Below are 17,276 nucleotides of genomic sequence, written 5' to 3'. Positions count from 1 at the left end.
CAATAAAATATTTTAAAAAATTTCTATATAATTCAATTATACAAAAATCAAAATATCAAATTTTTATTAAATTTTAAATAATATTAAATAAAAAATTTATGTTTAAAAAAATCAACTGGAAAAACATCATTTTGCTGACAAAACATCAATAATATATATCAAGCTTTTTTCGCACTGAAAAACGCATCATTTCGCTGACAAAACATCAATAATATATATCAAGCTTTTTTCGCACTGAAAAACGCATCATTTCGCTGACAAAACATCATTTTGGTGCATAAGCTTATAAAAGTGCATTTCTTACCTTTTACCTTTTGATGGTCATTTTTATAAATGTAAGCCGCACCCGCTGGGCAATCAATTTGAGTGTATGGTATCTGAAGTATGTTCATCAAAACATTCTGGCCTTGAGCTTTAATTGTCACAATGATTTTGATCATGTGCAATGTTTTTGTGTAGGCTTTGAAATTTCCAGTAGAAATGGTTTATCATGCTATGGTATGTATTAGTTTGTGAGAGTATAGAATGAATAGTTGATTTTTGGCACCATAATTATATTATATTATATTAAGACATTTTTGTATTTATAGTATTTTTATAGGTATTAATTTGTGAGAGTATAGAATAAACATTTGATTTTTGGTATCATATTTGATTTTGTCCGAGCATAGAATGAAAACTTGATTTCTGGCATAGTATTTGTATTATGACAGTTCTGTGTCTATAGTATTTTTTATACTAAAGAATAAAATTTATGGTGAGGAAGGATTTCTAGATAATTGTGGTTAATTTTTGGTTTGTATTTTGCTATTTCTTTTTGGGTTATTTTTTTTTATTTGTACTTTGTTGTCTTTTTGGTGATGTTGAGTCTAAAGACAGTTTGGTCCAAGTATTTTCGATTTATATTCTATATTATAGTATAAGAAATCTTATTGCTTGGTATGGTTGAAATTTAAAGTTATGAATACATAAGCACAAATTAAGAAATAAGTTTTAGAACATTAGATTTGTGATTGGCTTAGGATAGTTTTATATTAAGAAGATGTGGAAATGACAATTTAGTTTTGCAGTTGTGTAATATTTTTTGGTACCAGTGGATAAAAATTTAAGATGTATGTTTGGATAATTGTGTTTAACTCTTTTCAAGTCTTTGTATGTTGCAGACCATTCTTGGTGATGTTGAGTCGAATATAGTTTACTTCAAGTAATATATTTTGATTATAGTGTGAGAAATCTTGTTGTGTAATGCGGATGAAATTTAAAGGTTTGAATACAAGGGTAAATAGAAAACACAAGCACACACTCAAAAATGAGGGAGAACAAATAAACTGCAAATACGCTATTGATCTGTGGAACACTATGTTTGTGATTGGTCCATGGTAGGCATATATTAAGAAGACATATATTACATTTGTTATTGCCCTAGGGGAGGCTTATATCAAGAAGATGTGCATATTTGGCCTTGTGTCATCCTTGATACATGATAGAAATGAACTGATTATGGTGGTTTAACTAACCAAAATCCCTTTACCTTAATAAGTCATGTGATACTAACTATATATTTTTTTTAACTAGAACGGTTAATATATTTATAGATCAACGATTGGGCCGTAGCCTAATCAACCGACATTACAAGGAGACTTAGAATCATTATACCTTTCTACTCCTATCAATATTCCTTCATAGTTTTGGGACTTAAAGGTACATTGCATCGCCAATTGAAGATTACAAAGAGGTGCCTTAAAACACAAAAGGGTGCGATTAGTGATCCCCGAGCAATCGCATCGGGGGAGAGTTGTCGGCAGTATCGGGACAAAGACCAAGTCTTTTTGCGATGCGATTGGCCCCCAAAAGTTAAGGCCCCTAAATACTTGTCGGGGCTTATAATATTGGATGTATATAAATAACACATAAAGCCTTCCGTCAGCATTGAATCCTTATAAACCATTATGATGAGAATGTCCGCAAAACAGTCCTTTCCGCCTTAGTACGATCTTGGCACACATTCCGAGGTTCCACCTTTATCGCTATCGGGAATCGGCACATCCGCGGCTCTCTTTACAACACTCCTCCTCCGTGACCGATATGTGATTGAGCTGTCGGACTTCAAACTTTTTAGGCTCGCGCACATAACCACTTCGGGTCCGCACCCATCAGCCCTTCGCAAAAGCTCATGACTCTACCGAACCCCGACCCCGATCGGCCAACTTGCATATTGAACCTCCGTCGTTGATCTACTTTGGTTAGATCCGACGGTTCTCGTATGTTTCGGACCTCAAACTTTTTAGGCTCGCACATATAACCACATCGGGTCTGCTCACATCAGCCCATCGCAAAAGCTCTTGACTCTACCAAACCCTGATCCCCGATCGGCCAACTTGCATGTTGGATCTCCGCCGTTGATCTACTTTGATTAGATCCGACGATTCTCATATGTTTCGGGTTGATAACACACCCGTGGGTTAACCGCCTGATAAAGTGGTTTCCCCACCCTCCGCCGCTGCTACGTGTCCTCCACTTAGTGGAATCGGAGCCAAGCTCACGATACCACTTACCACTGCTAATGCTGCCCAAAAAACCACTCGAGGATAGAAGACCACCTTTTCGCTGCATTAACTTCTGCGCTCTTTCACGAGCGATGACCCTTGATTTGCTCCAATGATCAGTTTCGATAGTTCTAATAGGTTCATCTGTTGCTGGATTTGGACCGTTGATCGCTGAGATCCAACGGTTGCTCGGGGCATATTTTGCTTGGTGCATCACTGTTGAGCTATGGAATGGCGGTCCACACGGGCTCATCTGAGTTTTTTTTAAGAAACCCCTGAGTCAAACAGCATCCCTCGTTGGCTTTGGTATCTGCCTCCTTATTTGAGGTGCGAAGGATGTGAAAGAAGGAGGAGGATGTAAAGAAGCCCAGCGAGCCCTGCAACCTCTGGAGAGTGTTGTTGAGAGACGGATTGCTTAGGTGATCTTTTGAGTTTATTGTCTTTATCAAGAGCTTTGAGTCCCCGAAGACCTGAAGAGCTGTGTGGCCATGCTCTTGAGCAATCTGGTAGCCTTTAAGAAGCCCGAGAATTTCAGCCTCATTATTTGTGCTCTGTCCTAGAACCCAGCTATAGTTATCAATATGGGAGCTGTCCTGAGAGTAGACCACTCCACTTGCACCAGAGATCCCTGGATTGCCTTTGGAGGTGCCATCGAAGAAAACTGTTACTTTTCCCTGCTTTCTCCACCAGATTTGGAACTCTGCATCTGGTATTTTGATGCGCCAAGTAGGATTGAATGTGGGGCGAGTAGGTACTTCCTTGCTGACCCGAGCAAGAAGGGTACCCAGCCAGCTTCGTTCTTCAGTTATGAGGGTATCATCTAACTTGCTGGGGTAGTTCCCTAGAGCTTCCATCAAGGACGCCTTAGCTTTGGCTACCACATACAAGGGAGAGGACGATACATTGTTGAATATCCAATTATTTCGGGCGAGCCAGAGCTTCCAACAAATGAACTTGGGAATGGAGTGCTAGATCTGATTCCATTGAGAATGTGCACTAGGAGCCTCAAGGTACCTAGTAGTCCAGGTGGAGAAAAGTTCCACGACTGTGCATTGGAGAGGGGCAGGTGCATTGAGACCATGTAGGACGAGAGCCCATACCGATTGTGCAAAGGCACAACTTACAAAGAGGTGATCTACGTTTTCGGATGCCGATCTACACAAAATGCACCAGTGCAGCCCTATAATGCCTCTGTGGGCAAGATTTTCACCTGTCAGCACTTTCCTGTGGATAAGTAACCAAGTGAAAAAATTCACCTTGGGTATACCGTATGTGTCCCATGTGCGCTGCCAGATGGAAGGGTTGAGAACTTGATTTTGTGTGGGTTGCAAGGCTGCAAAGCCAAGCGCAGGGGTGTAGACCCTGTCTTCCCCCATCTCCAGAGATCTGATGTATGTAGGTTAACTAGTGCCGAGCCCTTCAGCTTATCCAAGAGAAGGTGCTTTTGGTGAAGTAAATGTGCTGGCAGGTTATGGAAGACCCAGTCTTCCCAGTTCCCTTGGTTGTCCCAAGCAAAAATGTCGGCTAGACTATGCAATTCGTGCTGGGAGAGCTAGTCACGGAGGTCAACTAACTCCATTGTGTGTTTAAGGGTGGAATTGCCCATGATTTTATCTTTCCATATCATAATATTTGCTCCGTTTCCAGGCACTCTGTAAAGTTGGTTTTGGAAGGTGGCAAGCCCTTTTCTGCAAAGGTTTCAAAGTGGTGTGCCTTTTGGAACTCTATCCGCTTGAAGGTTTCTCAATGAGACTCCTTTGAAGTATTTATTCCAGAGGAGTTGGATGACTGGGTGGTGTTTATTGGAGTATAGCTGCCAAAGGATTTTGCCACCTAAGGCGATGTTGGCCAGGCCAGGGTCTCTAATCTCAAGACCTCCTTCCAGCTTTGGCCTTTTCACTTTATCCCAAATTACTAAGTGAAATTTCTTCTCATTTCCTTTGCCTTCCTGCCATAGGAATTTTCTTAGCAGATGTGAAATCTGGTCCGTGATTGTCTTTGGTGCTAGGAGGAAGGAGGCATGATAGATAGGGAGAGAGGAAAGGACAGACTTTACGAGCATTAGCTTTCCAACGTAGTTAAGCCACTGCCCACCCCAAGCAGCTATCTTGGTTTTAATCTTGATGATGGCTTCAGTCCAAAGTGAGGCTCAGTTTTCCCCCAAGGTTGAAGGCAGTCCCAAGTAGTGAATTTTGTCCCAGGAGGCATAGCCTGGAAAGTCCAGAATTCTAGCAATTCAAAGTGTGGTTTGCTCCTTTGTGTTCCAACTGTACAATGCACTTTTTCTTTTATTGATAAGCACTTCTGAAATGGTACAGAAGCTATGCAGGGTCCCATTTAATTCATTTGCATTTCGAGTGGAAGCTCCTCCCAACAAAATAGAATCATCTGCGAACAAGGCATGGTTGATTGGTTCCAATCCAGTCTTTGGTCGGATGCCTGGAAGAGTACCTTTATTTTTTCCCGCTATCAATTTTCTGCTCAAGGTGTCTGCCATTATTATGTACAGAAAGGGAGATAGCGGGCAACCTTGCCTTATCCCCCTTGAAGCTCAGAAATAAGAGGTAGATCGGCCATTGACCAGTGGGGAGATCCATGGTTTGTCAGTGCAGGCCTTAATCAGGTTCACAAAAGCTAGGCTGAATCCAAAGGAAAGTAGAACTTTGTAAAGGAATGAAAGTTTTACCCTGTCAAAGGACTTGGTCATATCCAGCTTGATCAACATCCCTTGCTCCTTCCTTTGATGACTGGAATGCATGGATTCTTGAACAAGTATCACATTATCTAAAATATGTCTTCCTGCTACGAACCCTCCTTGACTAGGAGAAATGAGCTTAGATAACAGAGGTTTAATTCTGTTTGCGAGCAATTTAGCAAGAATTTTGTAAGAGACATTACATAGTGAAATGGGTCTAAATCTGTCAAAGGTAGCCGGATTCACTTCTTTGGGTATTAGGGCAAGAAAGGTGGATTTGGTATTGCCTCCCACTTTAGCCTTTTTCTGAAAAGCCTTTGCCATTCTTAGTAGGTCAGATTTGATGATTGTCCAACAAGCTCTGTAGAAGTGTGCCGAGAAACCATCTGGGCCTGGGGCTTTGTCAGGCTCCATGTCCCAAATTACATTACTGATTTCTTCCTTAGTGAAGGGCTTCATAAGATTTGAGTTATTCTCCTCGTTGACCAAGGAAGGGATCTGGGAGAGGAAGTCATTGGAAATCGCCTCATCTCCTATTCCACCCTCTGTTTATAACTACTGAAAGTAAGTTTCAACAGATTCTTTAACTTGGGCAAAACCTTTGGTGATTGTCCCATCTGCTGAAGTGATTTTTGAGATGTGATTCCGGGAGAGGTGTGCTCTAAACTGCCTGTGGAAGAAGGCTGTGTTTCAGTCACCTGCTTTCAACCATAGGCTTATGGACTTAAGCCTCCAGAATTCTTCTTCTTTTCTGAAAGAGTTGAAAGAAGCAAGTTGGGCTACTTGTTCTTTCTCCAATTCATGTGTGGTTACGTCTTTGTCCTCCATCTCCAACTGTAAATCTGCTAACTATTGGACAATTTCTTTTCTATGTGTGGTGAAGGTGTTGGGAGGCGTTTTGACCCACTCTTTCAGAGCTACTTTGGTTGCTTTTATTTTTTTCTCCCAAACATAACTGGGTGACCCGGTGACCGTGGTAGACTAGGCCTTGTCAACGACTTCCATAAACCCTTCTTGCTCTATCCACAAGGGGCTGAAGCAAAACAATATAGGCCCCAGGTTTTCCTCCTCGTCCAACTATTAGAGGATGGGTTTATGGTCCGAGGTGAGCTTTGGTAGGATTCTCGTTGATACTATTCTCTTATCCATCAAAAGAGTGCTCTTCACTAGGAATCTATCAAGCCTGGTTGAGATGTGAGCTACCCCCGTTCTGTTGTTGGTCCAAGTGTATCTCCCCTTTCTGGGTTTAAGATCGAGAAGATCCCACTGCTGAATTATTTCCTCCATAAGGGGCAGCAATGGATCTCTGCTATTGTTACCCCCTCTTTTTTCTTTTGGGTCAAGAACAATGCTTAGATCTCCTGCTATTACAATGTTCAGCGGAGAATAGCATTCTACAAAATTGATAAGTGTTTGCAAACACTCTTTTTTCTCAAGGTAAAGAATTGGAACATAAATATTAAATAGGGCAACAGTGAGCTTACTTGCTTTATTTTGAAGTTCGGTGTAAATCCAATGTTGAGTCTCAAAGGAATTCTCCAGCTGGAACAATTCCTCCATCCAAACCGTGGCAAGTCCTCCTGAGGTTCCCCTTGCACTTATGGCCATCCCATCTTTCTTCTTCCAGTTCGTTCTTCTTAGCTCAAGAAGGGATTCCCCTTCTATTTTTGTCTCTTGGAGCATGAGGATCTTTGGGGTTTCTATTTTCATGAGATCTTTAACAGTTACAGCCTTCATGTGGTTCCCCAAGCCTCTACAGTTCCAAGAGACTATACACATTATTTATTTGGGGTAGTGGAAGAGAGGCCTCCCTTTGGGGGCTGTGCGATGTTTCAACTTATGGACATTTCTAGACTAGACTAACTTCCTTGCATTTTTTGCCTCTCTGCTTCTTCCTCTCTTGCTTCCTTAAGGGATTTCCTCCCTGCCTGCTTCGAGGGCCTTTCTATTGTCTCCTCTTCCGATGAGCCTGTCAATTCCAAGGGCTTCTTTCTTATCATGTCTGCATAAGAGGATGGTGGAGAGACTCTTTCTGAGGATTCTTCTTGGGCCGGGGAGGCACCCGCGTTTCCTTCCTCGATTAATGAGGGGTTTGCCTACTGTTCTGCATCACTTTCTGTAACAGGGGTTTCTTCCTGTGTGCTGAGAGCTACGAAGGAATTTGAGGGGAGGTCTGTTCTAGGGGGTGCTGCCCCTTCCGGCTGTAGTTCTGTGGATGGCACACTGGTTCCCGCTTGTGCCCCTTTCCCTCTCGGTTTGTTGTGCTGCTTTGATGAGGCTGTTTTCTGCACCGTTGTCCATTGGTCTCCTTTCATTTTCTCTGTTTCTTCTTCGGTTTTCTTTTTACAGTTTCTTGCAAAGTGCTCGTATCCATGGCAATGCCTGCACTTGAAGGGCAGTTGCTCGTAGTCCAATTCTTGCACATGAGACCATTCTGCCACTGTTAGTTTTATAGCTTCTGGAAGCCCAACTTCTAGATCAACCTCGACACAAATTCTGGCATAGGAGTATTGTCCCTTCCTGTCTGCTCTGTTAATGTATTTTCCAAGGGTGTTTCCAATGGTTTCTAAAGTATTCGGGCTCCAATAGTGTAAGGGTAATTGAGGGAGGCGCACCCAGACAGGAACAACCGAGAGCACATCTTTGGCTAGATCAAAGTTCGGATTCCATTTATTCAGGTACAGGCCCTGGGGTCCCATGAAGTATGGCCCGTTTCTAAAGATGAGGTTCCTATCTTCAATGCAGTAAAAAATGAAAACGAAATAACCCTTACTAACGAAATGGCATTTTATTCCTTCTGAGACCAGCGGTCTCCAGTTGCGTTGCACCCACGATTTGATGGCTCTTGGTGATGGCCATAACCCAGTGAACTAGCTGATGAGTCCTCTTTCTGCAATATTCAGGGCAGCACGACAGGGTTCTTCAGCTGGAAGAGCAACGGTCGAGATTGTTTCCATCTTCTTGACGAACTTCTGCTGGGAAGCTGAAATTGGGTGCTTGCTGCATTCGCCCACCAGCTGCTTGAAGGCCGAGAGCTCGAGGGGAGGGCAGAAGGAGGCTCATAGCCTTCGTTTGGAGCCATGACTGAGAGAAGGGTTTGCAGGGGGGCGCTCGTAGAGGTAGCAGCGGCGCGCGCGATCCAATTTTGTGTCAATACTAACTATTTATTATCACTAATATTAACATATAGATTTGTTGGATTTGGATATCTTTATATTATCACTAATATTAACATATAGATTTGTTGGATTTGGATATCTTTATATTATCACTAATATTAACATATAGATTTGTTTGATTTAGATATTTGTTTCATTTGCGTCAATTCTTTTAGTAGATAGTTTTTTGAGCTGAACCACTTTCTTGCAATTTGGAGTTGATTTTCTTGAGCTACTTGACTAGGATCTCTTCCCTTTTGAGAATCACAAGCTCAATTCTTCATGTAGTTAGTCAGTTGTAACTCTATTGTCTAGTTCTTTTCCAACAAGGTGATTACTAGGCTAAGCTGAATGTGGGGTCCCCACTCTCCTATATAAGTTTATTTTCTCTCAAACTTTACGCAAGATGTTACCACCATGCCTTTAACAAGGTTTTGGGGCTTAATCCCAAGACTTTTAATACTTTAACATGGTCTTCTATAAGAGAACTTCAATAAAATACTTAGACAATCTTTGCGAGGCTACTTCAGCCCAATAGCAAGTCTTTAGTACTTGTTGTTGGGAAAAAAATGGTTTACAATTACCCTAGAAAATCTCTTATTTTTCATGATCAACACAACAAGAGTTATTGGGCACGATCAAATTAATGGATTACAAACACTAATTTATCCATTTGTTACATATTTTTGGCAAGATTTCCTAACATTACATCGTAGGATTTCAAGATTTCCTAATATTACATTGTAGGATTTCTTTTTGTTAGAAAAAGTTTTCCTTTGTTAGAAAAATTGAAGTACTTGAATGCTCAAAGCCTCAGAAAAAAAAAAGAGAATGTGGAACATCATCAACACATTGTTGTGTATATGGTTCATATCCATGTATCTGCTAACAAAGATGTTGTTCTCAATGACGGAAATCTGATTGTCACAAACACCGCATCCCATCCCACCTACTAACCTTTCTATAACAATAACATGAATGTGAATAAATAACATTATTAAAACTCTATACGAAGTTCAACTTGAATTGAAGAAGAAAACAAAAAAGAGAAGATTCTATATAAAAGTAATGACATGAACGTTCGTATTTTGATGGCAATAAAAGTATGATTGACTGTAAGCTTACACACTCAAGTCAATAGCAAAAATGGTGCAAACATGATAGGAACCGAAGTAAAATTCAATTCTTATAAGAACTCTCCTTAAGTAGGTGGGATGCCATGTAAAAGTGACTAAGATCAAACTTGGAACTTCAATAGCCATGAAGATAGATACTTTATATATATATATATATATATTATTGAACATATTATAGATAGATGGAATATTATAGATAGAATATTGTGAAATAAGAGAGGGTGAAATATATAAGTATTTTACTTATTTTAAGTGTAATTTTTCTATTTTTGAAAAAGATCACAAGGGAGGGGTGGAATATATATGTATTTTACTTATTTTAATTGTAATTTTTGAGAATATTATAAATAGAATATTATGAAATAAAAGAGGGTTGAAATATATAAGTGTTTTAGTTATTTTAATTGTAATTTATAAAAATATTATAGATAGAACATTATAAAATATCATGAATAATATATTTTTGTAAATATTTCTAAAATATTAGAATAATTTTGAGTGATATGTGCATGTTGTAATATCCTCATGCATCATACTCATTAATGGGAAGATATTGGATTTTCATCAGATATTCCTTTTACAATACCATATTTTTGGACACCTGCAGAATCTACAACTAGATGTTGGTGTACATGTCTTTCAAACTCGTAAGTTGTAGGATTATATAAATATTATAGGCTCTCTTAGAATGAAAAAGGGAGTAATGGTGTAAAATAATAAGGCGTAAACTATATTTTTACTCATATGGGTACGTGGTGCCCCAAAATATGTGCGTGAGAAGGGGCATGGTATCACTATTCAATGTTATTAAATTCTAATAGTGTTGAAATAGAGAACTTTTCTGTCTTTTTGAGTGTTTTGTTAATATTATTTATTTATTCTTTTAAATTAGAGAAGGAGTACATAACTAGATTGTTGAGTAGAGTAAATATTTAAAATTTGTCTATTTAGGAATTGTAGAAGATAGTCAGTGAAAATTGATTATATAGAAAAAAAAAAGTGTAAATCTAAGTCATTCATTTTTACCAAGGAGAATTTGTCTGATTAAAGATAAAAAATATCATTGGTTTACATATTGATGATACACAAAATGAAATTTCAAGGAACATCAAAAAGTTGGAGGTCTTTTTGTAGCTTGTATAGCTAAAAGACCAGAAATACTTATACTTAAAAGGTTTCAAGAATTCCTTAAAGAAACCTATGATCTAAATTGAATGACAGGGAGATTGGTTATCCGATCTTCAAATATGTGCTTATTTCACACTTTCCATATGCCCAAGGCTATGAAAACAGGTAAGGATGTGTAATTTCCCTTCTTTTGATCCCACCAATGTAGACAAGATTCAAATGTGGGACAAGGACCATCATCCAAGATATTGAGTGAATTAAGACTTCAAACCATAAATCTCTGGAGAATGTACACCTGAAAAAAGGTGATCAACAGATTCTGGCTTGCTTGAGCATAAACAACAAATATTTGGGCCAATGAAACCCCTACGAATTAATTATCCCATGTAAGAATGTGATTTTCTTAGGAGAGCCATACAAAACGTCTGAGTTTAGGTGGAAGAGACCAATTCCAAATATTTTTATGCCACCACAATTTATTGGAGCCAAAAAAGAGGCAGATACGAAATCATAGGTTTGTGTGGGAGTCACTTGTCTAGAGGATGTGTTCCAACTCCAAACAATGGAATCTTCCCCATTGTTTAGATAAAGTCCACTTGTTGAGAGATTTAGAATAAAATAATCTCATTTAGTAGCTTAGGAACCAAGTAAACCCAATTCATTTGAGCCTTTCCAGTAGCCGAAGGGTGTTGTCTGAGAGCTCATAGAAATAGTTGCCCCCTATCAAAGGATCCTTCCCTAGAATTAGCTTATGTCCATTACCCACCTTCCAAGCCATCCATTTGGTTATCCACGAAAAGACATCCATCAACACACTCCATGTAATTGACCCCTTAGAATATTTTGTGTATTATATGTCCTTAACCTCTCCAATATTGATATTTTTGAAGGTATTTTTAATAAACAATATGGCTCCAAATACCCAAGCCTATGATAAACCTCCAAAAACTCCTCATGGTAAGAACTAGACCAAACCAATGAAAATTTTCGAATCCCCAACCCCCAAAGCTCTTTAGTTGAGATATCATGTCCCATTTAGCGAGATGAAAATTTGAACTAGTCTTTTTGCTAGAGCAAAGGAAATTAAACATGCATCAATGAATATTCTTGATGGTTAATTTGGATATATTGATAAGAGTTAGCCAATAAGCCGACATACTCTCTAGGACATATTTAATTAAAGTCATTTTACCACCCAAAGAAAGCCACCTATAACACTAGTTGTTAATCATGTGTTCACTCTTCTTTATAAACTAGGAGTAATATTCCATATAATAACAGTTCGGTTTAAGATAAAAACCCAAGTAAGAAAATCCAAGATTGATGGGGGCCACCTTGAAAGGAAGAATGTGTTAAGAAATGTAAAGTGGTAACTATTATATTTTATTTTATTTAAACTTGATACTTGCTTCTGAATCTTTAGTTATATTCTTTGTGTTCTTTAGTTTGATATTTTCATCAAACAATATCAAGAAATAGCAACAACAGAAGAGGACATAGATAGGTTCTGAGCCAGGGAAAAACCCATCAAAGGGGAAAACTTGAAAAATCTTCTCTTCTTAGAATCTTCTTCACATGAGATACATTGACCTAATGCTTAGACCAAGTCCTTCTCCCAGTACTAGGTCAACCCTTCCTCAAGTCCTTTCTTTGTTTCTTCCTTACCATTTCGACGTGTCAACAACAACCCAACTAATTCATAATTGTAGCTTCTTGGAAACCCTAATATAACTTCTTGGAAACCCTAAAACTAACAAAATGTTGTGAACTAGTCCTCAGAAGCCTTTTTATCATTGAGGTCTCTATTTTCTTCAAGTTCTTTATTTTTTCTTCAGTTTCCCCCTCACTTGCAACTTGTGACCTTTCACCTTCATTTTATCCTATTTTCCATTATTTTCATAAATAAAATGCCAGTAAATGCCTCATGCCTTTCCAAATCCTTTTCTATTTCCTTTGCCAATGTCCATCGCCATTAATTAATCATAAATGATCCTCTTCACTATGTTTTTTTCCCAAAATTCAACTTGGAATACGTGTCCCATGACCTTGGTTATTATTTTTCCTTTATTAACTTTATTACATGGTTTTTTAAACCGGGGCTGTTACAAACCCCTCCCCCTTAGGGGAACACTATCCTCGGTATTTAATGACACCTACAACCAACAAGGCCGCTGAAAAATAAACATATTTCCCATGAAACTTTATAACTTAGGTCATTGTAGTATTTACAATGAGAAACTTGCTGAAAAGAAAACCAACATGATAAACATAGCAACACGACAACCATACCACTTACTAGAGATTTATAACGCAACTCGTTGCGATATTTACAATGATAACCATACATAAATATGTACATATACCAAAACTCATTTTCCTCCACCAGTAATGTTATGAAACCAGCTCACAAAAAGATAGAAAAGATAGATAAATGCCTTAGAAATAAGCCTCTTCGAGGGGTCAACCTCCATTACATTACACAAATGAACAATTCTTGGATGATACAAATGACAAGACCTCCTTTCTATATATATGAGTCTAAGGGGTCATAATATAATCAAAGCCGATATAACAATGATAATGTAAGGGCACAATAATAACATTAGTGGGATTCTATGTGGCACAATAATAACAATATGTGGACTACATGAGCACAACAATATAATAAGGGGGTTGTACTAATAACAATAAAGGGTTACACTAGTAGTTTAGGGACCTAACATGCCCTTCTCCTTGAAAAAATGTTGTCCTCAATGCTTGAGTAGTTCTTGATGCTTCTCTATAAAATTATTGTCCTCCCATGTGGAATCTTCAGCGGGTAAGTTCTTCTACTTGATGAGATACTTTGAAATTGATCAATTTCATAGCTGTCAAGTTCTTGTTTCTGTGACTACTCCAGGCTCCAATATGATTTTTCCTTCCTTGTCAAGTTCTGGAAATATTGTTTGAACTAGGATCTTCTACTACTTTTGAATGAGTGGCCACACTTCTTCGTCATTCTTCCATTCATCCCTTGCTTCGTTTATCCAATCTGGTTGGATAATAGAAATAGCACAAAATAATGCTTCCACATCCTTGTCCTTTCTTGAGAGTGCATATGCCACAACATTTTGCTTCCCTTTTTTGTAGATGATTTCAAAGTGATAACACAACATCTTTGTGACCCATTTTTGTTTCTCTTTCAAGGATAATCTTTGTTCTAAAAAGTATTTAAGACTATCATGATCTGTTTTTACCTTGAAGTGTCTTCCCATTAGGTAGGGTCGCCATTTCTTAAGTGCATGTAATATTGCCAACATTTCCTTCTCATAAATAGATTTGTGTAAATACTTTCCTTTGATTGGACGACTTTCAAAAGAAATGGGTCTTTCATCTTGCATTAAAACAACACCAACCATTTCCTGAAGTATCACATTCCATAATAAAGGTTTTTATGAAGTCCAACGTAACTAAGACTAATGCTTGGCACATTGCCTCTTTAAGATGTTCAAAGGCCTTTGTTGCTTCTGGAGTCCATGAAAATGCATCTTTCTTCAATAATGTTGTTAGAGGTGCTGCTATTCTCCCATAATTCTTAACAAACTTGCGATAATACCCTGTCAACCCGAGAAATCCTCGTAGATGCTTTATGGATGTGGGGATTTTCCATTCCTTAATGGCTTTAATTTTGGGGTCTACCTTAACACCTTCATGAGATACAATATGACCCAGATATTCCACCTCTTGTACTCCAAAGAAACATTTGGAGCTTTTTTCATATAATTGTTTCTCTTCCAATAGTTTGAGCACCCTGTCAACATGTTGAACATGATCCTTCCAAGACTCGTTGTAGATTAGTATATCATCAAAAAATACTAACACAAATTTTCTAAGGAAGGGTTTGAAAATGGAATTCATCAAACCTTGAAATGTAGAAGGTGCATTGGTAAGGCCAAAAGGCATGACCAAAAATTCATAATGACTCTCATGAGTTCTAAATGCTATTTTCAGAATGTCTTCAGTATTCATTTTGATTTGATGATATCCTAAACGAATATCCAACTTGGTGAAGTAAATTGATCCATGAAATTCATCCAATAATTCATCAATGACAAGAATGGGAAATTTATCTTTAATAGTGAGCTTGTTGAGCTCCCTATAATCCGGACACATGTGCCATGATCCATCCTTCTTGTGCACCAATACTACTGGAGCAGAGAAAGAACTTTGACTAGGTTGAATTATACTAGCCTCTAGCATTTCTGCAACCATACGTTCAATTTCACTCATTTGGGCATAAGGATATCTGTACGGCCTGATGTTTGGAGGAACACTTCCTGGAATCAAATGAATAGCATGATCATGATCATGAATAGGTGGGAGGCCTTTGAGAGTCTAAAATACCTTGGAATGATTGTCCAATACTTTTTGGAGATCTGGAGAAATAGATGATTCGATGTGGGAACCTCTAGTGAACACAATTGTGCAATTACGCCTCATTGTTCCTTCTTTAGAAGCTTTGTCATATCGTTAGAGCTGATTATCTTTCCCGATTTCCCTGCAATACCCCTTAATTCAACTTCCTTTCCTTCCGCACAAAATTTCATGAAAAGTTCTTAAAATTAAAATCCATTGTACCCAAGGATTGTAGCCATTAGACTCCTAGTACAACATCAGCACCACCCATTGGAATGGAAATCATTGGGCTATTCAATACATATTCTCCCATGCATAACTTGATATTATGGCACTTTCTAGAGAAATTTATGGTTCGTCCACTTTCAACCATCACTTGACACTTTGGTGCTGGATATAGGAAGAAATTCAATTTCTTGGCTATCTTACAATGAATGAAATTATGGGTACTTCCCGAATCAATCAATACTATTACCTTTTTCTTCTTGATATGTCCTTCTATCTTGATACTTTGAGGAGTGGTAATTCCAACCAATGCATTACAAGATATGGTCGGATTCATTTCTTCTTTATCTAGGGTTTGTTCCTGGAGTATATCCTCTTCTTTTGACATTTCTTGTTCCTTTTCTTCCTCCTCTTCACAATCTATGTAGAATAATTTCTTCTCAGCACACTTATGACCTTTAGTGTATTTTCTATCACAACTGTAACAAAGCTCTTTTGCTCTTTTTTCTTCCAATTGTTGTGGTGTCAACCTTGTAAGTTGTGGAAGGCTAGGGGAAACAACACTTCCATCTTTATAGTTGTGAGTGGTAGGCTTCCTGGTTGCCATAATTTTTCTTTCCATTTTCTTGCTAACTTGAATGCCTTCTCCAATGAATCAGGTTCCCAAAGGCGAACCTCATGTTGGATATTATCCTTTAAAGTCCCTATGAACACATCAATCCTATGCTCCTATAGAATATCTTTTACCCTTATGTTCAATTTTTGGAAGTCCTCAATGTGCTCCATCATTGAACCTTTTTGTTTGAGATTTATCAATTGGCTAAAAAAGGTGTTGCTTTTTGTATCCTCATAATGTGCTATCATTTCTTCTGTAAAAAATGCCGAAGTGACAATTTGTTTACGAGAGCAAAGCCATCGATACCATACAAACTGATTTGGTTCCAAATATAAAGTTACAATACATACCTTTTGTGTGTTTTGCACATTATGGAGATCGAAAAATTGCTCCATCTGTAGTATCCATGTTCTGGGATCCTTGCCATCAAACTTCCTCATATCAATTTTTGGAACATGGTGGGTCTTCAATCCAACATTAGAGTCTATGAAAACACGATTAACATTTCTTTTGTTCTCGTCATGAGTTTCCTTTACTACCCTTTCACCATTAGTAACCATTTCTTGTAGAAACTTATTCAAATTTATCTTCAATTCTTCCATCTTAGCGTCCATACCATTCATCTTAGCTTCCATGTCATCCATATTAGCTTCCATTTCATCCATCTTAACTTGCACGCCATTCATATTAGCTTCCACGCCATTCATCTTGGCTTCAGTTACCTTTTGTGAGAGTGAAATTTGTTGTACTTGGTCTTGTAATTTTGATATATCATGTTGCATTTCTTCCTCTTCTTCACAAGTCATGCTAGAGATTTCAGGTTTCTTACTAGGTGTTTCCATTTTATTTCTTTGGCGCATCAATTAATGCTAATAATTGTTCACTATTCCCTTTGAATTATTTCAAACTAATTTTTCAAACCAATCTTATGCAAAATTTAAAAAAAACTACACACCTTTTTTTCACTTTGTAAGAGCTTGATATTGAATATGTTGTATATATGTAACTGCAGATCTCGAATATTTGAAATCATGTCCTCCAATAGCCATTTGAGTCCTCTTTCTAACCCAACAAGTTTGATCAAGATTGGATTCTCCAAGGAAGAGTTATACCAAATCTCCCACGGTGATCTGATTATAGACTAGTTCAGTAGAGCGAACTTGTACGAAGTGCCACATGTCACTATTTCGACCTTAGTCCCTGAAACCGATATACAAAAAACTACAGGCCGTCCTCTTTTTGAAACTTATGAAATTTCAATCTGATGCTCGGAACAAAAGTTATGACAATGTTCCCCAGGTCACCTGTTTGGAATGTAATTTGAGAGTCTGCCAAAACCCTAATTCCTCAGATAATATCTCTGAAAATATAGCGAGA

This window comes from Pinus tabuliformis, chromosome 8, assembly GCF_031772625.1.
Source record: "Pinus tabuliformis cultivar Carrire ecotype Pingquan chromosome 8, CPIR1, whole genome shotgun sequence".
Classification (NCBI taxonomy): Eukaryota; Viridiplantae; Streptophyta; class Pinopsida; order Pinales; family Pinaceae; genus Pinus; species Pinus tabuliformis.
Note: the sequence above shows the minus strand (reverse complement) of the source record.